The sequence below is a fragment of the Triticum dicoccoides genome, chromosome 2A, assembly GCF_002162155.2.
Source record: "Triticum dicoccoides isolate Atlit2015 ecotype Zavitan chromosome 2A, WEW_v2.0, whole genome shotgun sequence".
Taxonomy (NCBI): Eukaryota; Viridiplantae; Streptophyta; class Magnoliopsida; order Poales; family Poaceae; genus Triticum; species Triticum dicoccoides.
This window is the reverse complement of record NC_041382.1, coordinates 44,986,504-44,996,173: the sequence shown is the minus strand read 5'-3', so window position 1 is coordinate 44,996,173 and position 9,670 is coordinate 44,986,504.

Sequence of the window (9,670 nt, the reverse complement as noted above, 5' to 3'; positions counted from 1 at the left end):
CCCCGGCGGTCTAGGGCATTATTCGGCACCAAGAGGGTGTAGTCCACGGTGAATAACTGCTTCTCCGTGTTAGTGCATGTCATCGCGAGATGAAAGACCAAGTCTAGGCCCGTTCTTCGAGATAGTCTATGGGTATCGAGAGGGAATGTGTCCGGTTTGTGCAGGAAGTGCGGGTCATGTTGCTCCGTTGGCCTCGAAACTTCTTGTGCTCTCAAAGGAGGCCATCACATGTATATGCATGGGCTATCCGGTGGCCCCGGCGGTCTAGGAAGTTGACCGGCACCAAGAGAGGGGGTAGGCCACGGTCAATAACTGCTTCTTCTCATGTTTATTACTTTACACTCTTTAAAGTTCTCTCTCGGTACCGGTCTAGAAAGTTGACCGGCACCGAGAGAGGGGGTAGGCCACGGTCAACAACTGCTTCTTCTCATGTTTTTTACTTTACACTCTTTAAAGTTGAGTTTTGAAATAATTCATCAAAAGTCATGGATTGTACAAACTTTGGTCGTAAAAGCATATGAAATATGAGATACAAAAAAGATAGTGCAAAACAAAAACAAAAAGAGAAGGGGAAAAAAATTAGAGCAGTGGTTACCGAGGGTCGATTCTCGACTCTCGGTAATGGCCACCATTTCCGAGTGAAGCTCTCGGTAAAGCATCTAACCTAGATCTTAACCTTTCCCCTTTCGTTTGTATCTTCATTCCCCTCCTCTCTTCCCTGCACCACCGCCGCCGCCGATGCTGAAATCGCCACCGTCGCCGCCGCCACCAACTGCAGCTGCCACCCCTCCTCCATCGCTCCCAACTGCGGCCACCGCCACCCCCTCCTCCATCGCCCCAACTGCGGCCACTGCCACCCCCTCCTCCACTGCCACCCCTCCTCCACTGCCATCCCCCCTCCACCGCCCTCCACTGATGACCCACAAGTATAGGAGATCTATCGTAGTCCTTTCAATAAGTAAGAGTGTCAAACCCAATGAGGAGCAGAAGGAAATGATAAGCGGTTTTCAGCAAGGTATTCTCTGCAAGTACTAAAATAAGTGGTAACAGATAGTTTTGTGATAAGATAGATTGTAACGAGCAACAAGTAACAAAAGTAAATAAAGTGCAGCAAGGTGGCCCAATCCTTTTGTAGCAAAGGACAAGCTGGAACAAACTCTTATAATAGGAAAAGCGCTCCCGAGGACACATGGGAATATCGTCAAGCTAGTTTTCATCACGTTCATATGATTCGCGTTCGATACTTTGATAATTTGATATGTGGGTGGACCGGTGCTTGGGTGTTGTTCTTACTTGAACAAGCATCCCACTTATGATCAACCTCTGTTGCGAGTATCCGCAACTACAACAAAAGTATTAAGGTAAACCTAACCATAGCATGAAACATATGGATCCAAATCAGCCCCTTACGAAGCAACGCATAAACTAGGTTTTAAGCTTATGTCACTCTAGTAACCCATCATCTACTTATTACTTCCCAATGCCTTCCTCTAGGCCCAAATAATGGTGAAGTGTTATGTAGTCGACGTTCACATAACACCACTAGAGGCTAGACAACATACATCTTATCAAAATATCAAACGAATACCAAATTCACATGACTACTCATAGCAAGACTTCTCCCTTGTCCTCAGGAACGAACGTAATTACTCACAAAGCATATTCATGTTCATATTTAGAGGGGTAATAATATGAATATAGGATCTGAACATATGATCTTCCACCAAATAAACCAACTAGCATCAACTACAAGGAGTAATCAACACTAATAGCAACCTACTAGCACCAATCCCGGACATTGAGACAAGAATTGGATGCAAGAGATGAACTAGGGTTTGGAGATGAGATGGTGCTGGTGAAGATGTTGATGGAGATTGCCCTCTCCCGATGAGAGGAGCGTTGGTGATGATGATGGTGATGATTTCCCCCTCCGGGAGGGAAGTTTCCCCGGCAGAACAGCTCTACCGGAGCTCTAGATTGGATCCGGCAAGGTTCCGCCTCGTGGCGGCTGAGTCTCGTCCCGAAAAGTTCCTTCTATTTTTTTCTCATTGAAAGACCTCATATAGGAGAAGATGGGCATCGGAGAGCCACCAGGGGGCCCACGAGGTAGGGGGCGCACCCTAGGGGGGGCGCGCCCCCCACCCTCGTGAGAAGGGTGTGGGCCCCCTGGCCTTCATCTTTGGCGTGGATTTTTCTTTATTTCTTTTAAGACGTTCCGTGGAGTTTCAGGACTTTTGGAGTTGCGCAGAATAGGTCTCTAATATTTGCTCCTTTTCTAGACCAGAATTCCAGCTGCCGGCATTCTCCCTCCTTGTGTAAACCTTGTAAAATAAGAGAGAATAGCCATAAGTATTGTGACATAAAGTTAAATAACAGTCCATAATGCGATAAATATCGATGTAAAAGCATGATGCAAAATGGACGTATCAACTCCCCCAAGCTTAGACCTCGCTTGTCCTCAAGCGAAAAGTCGATAACAATAAATATCTCCTCATGTTTAGAGGTAGAGGCGTCGATAAAAATAAAATACGGACATGAAGGCATCATGATTATTCTCATAACAGCAACATATATAGATTTTGTCATATGATTACTTATGTTCAAGTGATGATCTATTCACAATGCAAAAGTATAAATCATAAACCTTATTGGGCTCCGACAAACTATAATCTCAGTCATTGAAGCAATTGCAATTTATCATAACATCGGAAAGAGTATGTCAGAGCTAAAAAGCAAGTCCACATACTCAACTATCATTTAGTCCTCCATAATTGCCAACACTCACATGATACTTGTGGTTACGGAGTTTTAATCGGACACAGAGAAAGATAGGGGCTTATAGTTTTGCCCCACAACCTTTTACCTCAAGGGTAATGTCAACAGTAATGGTTCATGCTCCCCTACATCCAATTAGATATATATATATATATATATATATATATATATATATATATATATATATCATGTTCTTTCCAACATGCTGAGCTTGCCAAAGGATAAAAATAAAAAAGGAAAGGTGAAGAACACCCCGACTCTTGCATAAGGTAGAGGATAATAATAAAGGATAGGCCCTTTGCAGAGGGAAGCAGAGGTTGCCATGCGCTTTTATGGTTGGATATATAAAATCTCAATGCGAAAGAATGTCACTTTATATTGCCCCTTGTGATATGAACCTTTATTATGTAGTCTGTCGCTTTTATTACTTCCACATCACAAGATCGTACAAAGCTTATTTCTCCCACACCAATCAATCATACATATTTGGAGCATTTTTTATTGCTTTGCACCGATGACAACTTACTTGAAGGATCTTACTCAATCCATAGGTAGATATGGTGGACTCTCATGGCAAAACTGGTTTAAGGGTATTTGGAAGCACAAGTAGTATTTCTACTTGGTGCTGAGAATTTGGCTAGCATGAGGGGGAAAGGCAAGCTCAACAAGTTAGAGGATCCATGATAACATACTTTATCTCAGATATAAGAAAGACATAACTCATTATGTTGTCTTCCTTGTCCAACATCAACTCTTTAGCATGTCATATTTTAATGAGTGCTCCCAATCATAAAAGATGTCAATGATAATATATCTATATGTGAAAACCTCTCTTTCCTTATTACTTCCTATTAATTGCAACAATGACCAAAGCTATGTCTGCCAACTCCCAACAACTTTTAATCATCATACTCTTTCTATGTGAAGTCATTACTCTCAATAAGATCAATATGAACTTTTTTGTTTATTTTTATTATTTTTCTCTTTTCTTTAATTCACCCAAGATCATGGCAAAATAGTAAAGCCCTTGACTCAACACTAATCTTTATTATATATAGCTCACGGACTCGATTACATAGAAAGATCATAAAGCAAAACTCAAAACTAGATCATGCCATAAACTTTATTCTACTAGATCAAGATATTATCAAAAGGATCGAACTAAGAAAAATGGTAAAGATAAGAGTTGTGATTGTGATACGATACCGGGGCACCTCCCCAAGCTTGGCAGTTGCCAAGGGGAGTGCCCATACCCATGTGATCATGTCTCCTTCTTTGTTGTTGGTGTAATATTCTTGGCGATTATTCCTCTCAGGATACGGTTCTCCTCCTCGAGCTTATTGACTTGCTGCTTGAGGTCCATTATTTCCTTACGAAGATTTCCTGTAACAGCTAAAGCTCCTTGCACCCAAGGGTGTTGCATAGCTGTGGGAGAACAAGTGACACTCCTCTTCATATTTTCATAAGTAAGAAATCTAACATTAGAAGGGATAACCGAGTTTGGAATAGCTGAGCTCTGTAGTTCCCCCATCGTGAACCCAGCTCGGAGGCGTGAGGTGACTTCTTGATCCTCCATAGCATCTACTCTCATCAAGTCAGCCTCCATCTCCTCCTCCGTTGCTGGCCCAAAGTGGTCAGCATCGCTGTTTGCCCTTGGTTCCGGTGCCGGATTAGATACCCGGCTCTCCCCGATTGACTCTTGAGAAGACATCTTGCTCTAATCTGCAGCAGCAACAGCTCGAAAACAAAAACAGAGGAAATTTGCGTGATACGGGAGTCAAAACCTTCGGGAGAATATATAATGAATTTTTACCGACCAAAATACGTAACGTGCAAGAAAACGGAGTCCGGAAAGCACACGAGGTGCTCACGAGGTAGGGGGCGCGCCCAGGGGGTAGGGCACGCCACCACCCTCGTGGGGCCCTCGTGTCCTTCCCGGACTGCTACTTATTTTTCTATTTTTCTAAATATTCCAAAATGGAGAAATATTGCCTTAAAAATTGTTTTGGAGTCGGTTTACTTACCGTACCACATACCTATTCCTTTTCGGAGTCTGAAACGTTCCGGAAAGTGTCCCTTATGTATTCCTCCGGGGTTACGGTTTCAATAATATTGGTTTCAACATTTATGGGATTACCTGAGATATAATGTTTAATTCTTTGACCGTTTACCACCTTCAGATTTGTGCCCTCCAAGTTGTTGATTTTTACGGCACCGGAACGATAGACCTCTTCGATAACATAGGGGCCTTCCCATTTAGAGAGAAGTTTTCCTGCAAAAAATCTCAAACGAGAGTTGTATAGCAATACATAATCACCTACATTAAACTCACGCTTTTGTATCCTTTTGTCATGCCATCTTTTAACTTTTTCTTTAAACAACTTGGCATTTTCATAAGCTTGGGTTCTCCATTCATCAAGTGAGCTAATATCAAATAACCTCTTTTCACCGGCAAGTTTAAAATCATAGTTAAGCTCTTTAATAGCCCAATATGCCTTATGTTCTAGTTCAAGAGGTAAGTGACATGCTTTTCCATAGACCATTTTATACGGAGACATACCCATAGGATTTTTGTATGCAGTTCTATAAGCCCATAATGCATCATCAAGTTTCTTAGACCAATTCTTTCTAGACCTATTAACAGTCTTTTGCAAAATTAATTTGAGCTCTCTATTGCTCAAATCTACTTGACCACTAGACTGAGGGTGATAATGAGATGCAATTCTATGATTAACATCATATTTAGCAAGCATTTTACGGAAAGCACCATGAATAAAGTGTGAACCACCATCAGTCATTAAATATCTAGGGACTCCAAACCTCGGGAAAATAACTTCTTTAAGCATTTTAATAGAAGTGTTATGATCAACACTACTAGTCGGAATAGCTTCTACCCACTTAGTAACATAATCAACAGCAACTAGAATATGTGTGTATCCATTAGAGGCAGGAAAAGGTCCCATAATCAAAACCCCAAACATCAAATGGTTCAATAACAAGTGAATAATTCATAGGCATTTCTTGACGTCTACTAATATTACCAATTATTTGACATTCATCACAAGACAAGACAAACTTACGGGAATCCTTGAAGAGAGTAGGCCAATAGAACCCAGATTGCAATACCTTATGTGCAGATCTATCTCCAGCATGGTGTCCTCCATAAGACTCGGAATGACACTTGCGTAGGATCTGTTCCTGTTCATGCTCAGGTACACAACGTCTAATAACACCATCTACTCCTTCTTTCTAAAGATGTGGGTCATCCCAAAAGTAATGTCTCAAATCATAGAAGAACTTTTTCTTTTGTTGGTATGTGAAGCTAGGTGGTATAAATTTAGTAACAATATAATTAGCATAATCAGCATACCATGGAGTACTACGAGAAGTACTTATAACATTTAATTGTTCATCAGGAAAGTTATCATTAATAGGTAGTGGGTCATCAAGAATATTTTCTAACCTAGACAGGTTGTCTGCAACGGGGTTCTCACCTCCCTTTCTATCAACAATATGCAAATCAAATTCTTGTAGCAAGAGAACCCATCTAATAAGTCTAGGTTTAGCATCTTTCTTTTCCATAAGATATTTAATAGCAGCATGATCAGTTTGAATAGTTACTTTAGAATCAACAATATAAGATCTGAACTTATCACAAGCAAATACAACTGCTAAGAGTTCTTTTTCAGTAGTACCATAATTTCTTTGAGCATTGTCTAGAGTCTTACTAGCATAATGAATAACATTTAATTTCTTATCAACTCTTTTCCCTAGAACAGCACCTACAGCATAATCACTAGCATCACACATAATTTCAAAGGGTAGGTTCCAATCATGTGGCTGAACAACAGGTGCAGAGACTAATGCTTTCTTCAGTATTTCAAATGCTTCTACACAATCATCATCAAAGATAAATGGTATATCTTTTTGCAATAAATTAGTCAGAGGCCGAGAAATTTTTGAGAAGTCCTTAATGAACCTCCTATAAAATCCAGCGTGACCAAGGAAACTTCTTATACCTTTGATGTCCTTGGGACACGGCATCTTTTCAATAGCATCAACCTTGGCTTTATCAACTTCAATACCTCTTTCAGAAACTTTGTGCCCCAAGACAATACCTTCATTAACCATAAAGTGGCACTTTTCCCAATTCAAGACAAGATTAGTTTCTTCACATCTCTGCAAAACTGGATCAAGATTGCTCAAGCAATCACAAAAGAGGAACCATAGACGGAAAAGTCATCCATGAAAACCTCACAAATCTTTTCACAAAAGTCAGAGAATATAGCCATCATGCATCTTTGAAAGGTAGCAGGTGCATTACATAAACCAAAAGGCATATGTCTATAAGCAAAAGTACCAAAAGGACATGTAAAAGTAGTCTTTGATTGATCTCTAGCCGACACAGGTATTTGAGAGAAACCAGAATAACCATCTAGAAAGCAGTAATGTGTGTGTTTGCATAATCTTTCTAGCATTTGATCAATAAAAGGTAAGGGGTAATGATCTTTCTTAGTAGATTTATTTAATTTGCGGAAATCAATTACCATCCTATAACCTGTGATAATTCTTTGTGGAATCAATTCATCTTTATCATTAGGAACAACAGTAATACCTCCCTTCTTAGGGACACAATGGACAGGACTTACCCACTCACTATCAGCAACGGGATAGATTATACCTGCCTCCAGAAGCTTTAGTATTTCTTTTCTTACCACTTCTTTCATTTTAGGATTCAGACGTCGTTGAGGATCATGAACTGGTTTGGCATCTGCTTCCAAATTTATTTTATGTTGACATAGAGTGGGACTAATGCCCTTAAGATCATCAAGAGTATATCCAATAGCAGCACGATGCTTCTTCAGAGTTTTCAATAATCTTTCTTCTTCATGCTCTGAAAGGTTAGCACTAATAATAACAGGATATATCTTCTTTTCATCAAGATAATCATATTTAAGATTATCAGGCAAAGGTTTGAGATCAAACACGGGATCACCCTTGGGTGGAGGAGGATCCCCTAAAATTTCAACAGGCAAGTTGTGATGCAGAATAGGTTCTTGTTTAAAGAATACTTCATCTATTTCCCTTCTTTCATTCATGAATATATCATTTTCATGGTCTAGCAAACAGTGTTCTAACGGATCGCTAGGAGGTACGGCAATAGAAGCAAGACCAATAATTTCATCCTTACTAGGTAATTCTTCCTCACGATGTTGTTTACTAAATTTAGAGAAATTAAACTCATGAACCATATCATCCAAACCAACAGTAACAATATTCTTAGTGCAGTCTATGGTAGCATTGACAGTATTTAAGAAGGGTCTACCAAATATAATTGGACAAAAGCTATCTTGCGAAGAAGTAAGAACAAGAAAATCAGCAGGATATTTAGTTTTCCCACACAAGACTTCAACATCTCTAACAATTCCAATTGGTGCAATAGTATCTCTATTAGCAAGTTTAATAGTAACATCAATATCTTCTAACTCAACAGGTGCAATTTCATTCTTTATTTCTTTGTATAAGTCATGAGGTATAACACTAGCACTAGCACCCATATCACATAAGCCATGATAACAATGATCTCCTATTTTAACAGAAATAACAGGCATGCCTACCACAGGTCTATGTTTATCCTTATTACAAGGTTTAGCAATTCTAGCAGTTTCACCTTCGAACCGAATAACATGCCCATCAATATTATCAGACAAGAGATCTTTAACAATAGCAATATTAGGTTCTACTTTAACTTGCTCAGGAGGTGTATAAGTTCTAATATTGCTTTTACGAACAACAGTTGAAGCTTTAGCATGATCCTTTATTCTAACAGGGAAAGGTGGTTTCTCAATGTAAGAAGTAGGAACAATAGGATCATTATAAGTGATAGTCTTATCTTCAACTTTAATAGGTGCAACTACTTTTACTTCTATGGGAGGATGATATTTAAACCACTTCTCCTTAGGGAGATCAACATAAGTAGCAAAAGATTCACAGAAAGAAGCTACTATCTCAGAGTCAAGTCCATATTTAGTGCTAAACTTACGGAAAATATCGGTATCCATAAAAGATTTAACACAATCAAACTTAGGTGTCATACCTGACTCCTTACCTTCGTCGAGGTCCCAATCTTTAGAGTTGCGTTTAATTATATCCAATAAATTCCATCTGAATTCAATAGTCTTCATCATAAAAGAGCCAGCACAAGAAGTATCGAGCATGGTGCGATTGTTTTCAGAAAGCCGAGCATAAAAACTTTGCATAATTATTTCTCTTGAGAGCTCATGATTGGGGCATGAATATAACATCGATTTAAGCCTCCCCCAAGCTTGAGCAATGCTTTCTCCTTCGCGAGGCCAGAAATTATATATATAATTGCGATCACGATGAACAAGATGCATAGGGTAATACTTTTGATGAAATTCCAGCTTCAATCTTTTATAGTCCCACGATCTCATATCATCACATAGCCTATACCATATCAACGCATCTCCCTTCAAAGATAAAGGGAAGACATTCTTCTTAGCAACATGATCGGGTATACCTGCAAGCTTAAATAATCCAAAAACTTCATCCACATATATTAAGTGCTCATCAGGATGCTTTGTTCCATCTCCTGTAAAAGGATTAGCTAGCAATTTTTCTATCATACCCGAAGGATACTCATAAGGAATTTCATTTTCAATAGGTTCAGTAGGTTGAGGAGCAACTCTTTTCTCTACTGGACGGGGTGAAGATACCCCGAACAAGCCCCTCAGAGAATTACTTTCAAGAGTAACAAGTGACAGTAAATTTCAGCACACTATAAATTTTTCCTTACCAAATTCCACCTACCAAAGGTGCTACACTCCCCGGCAACGGCGCCAGAAAAGAGTCTTGATGACCCACAAGTATAGGG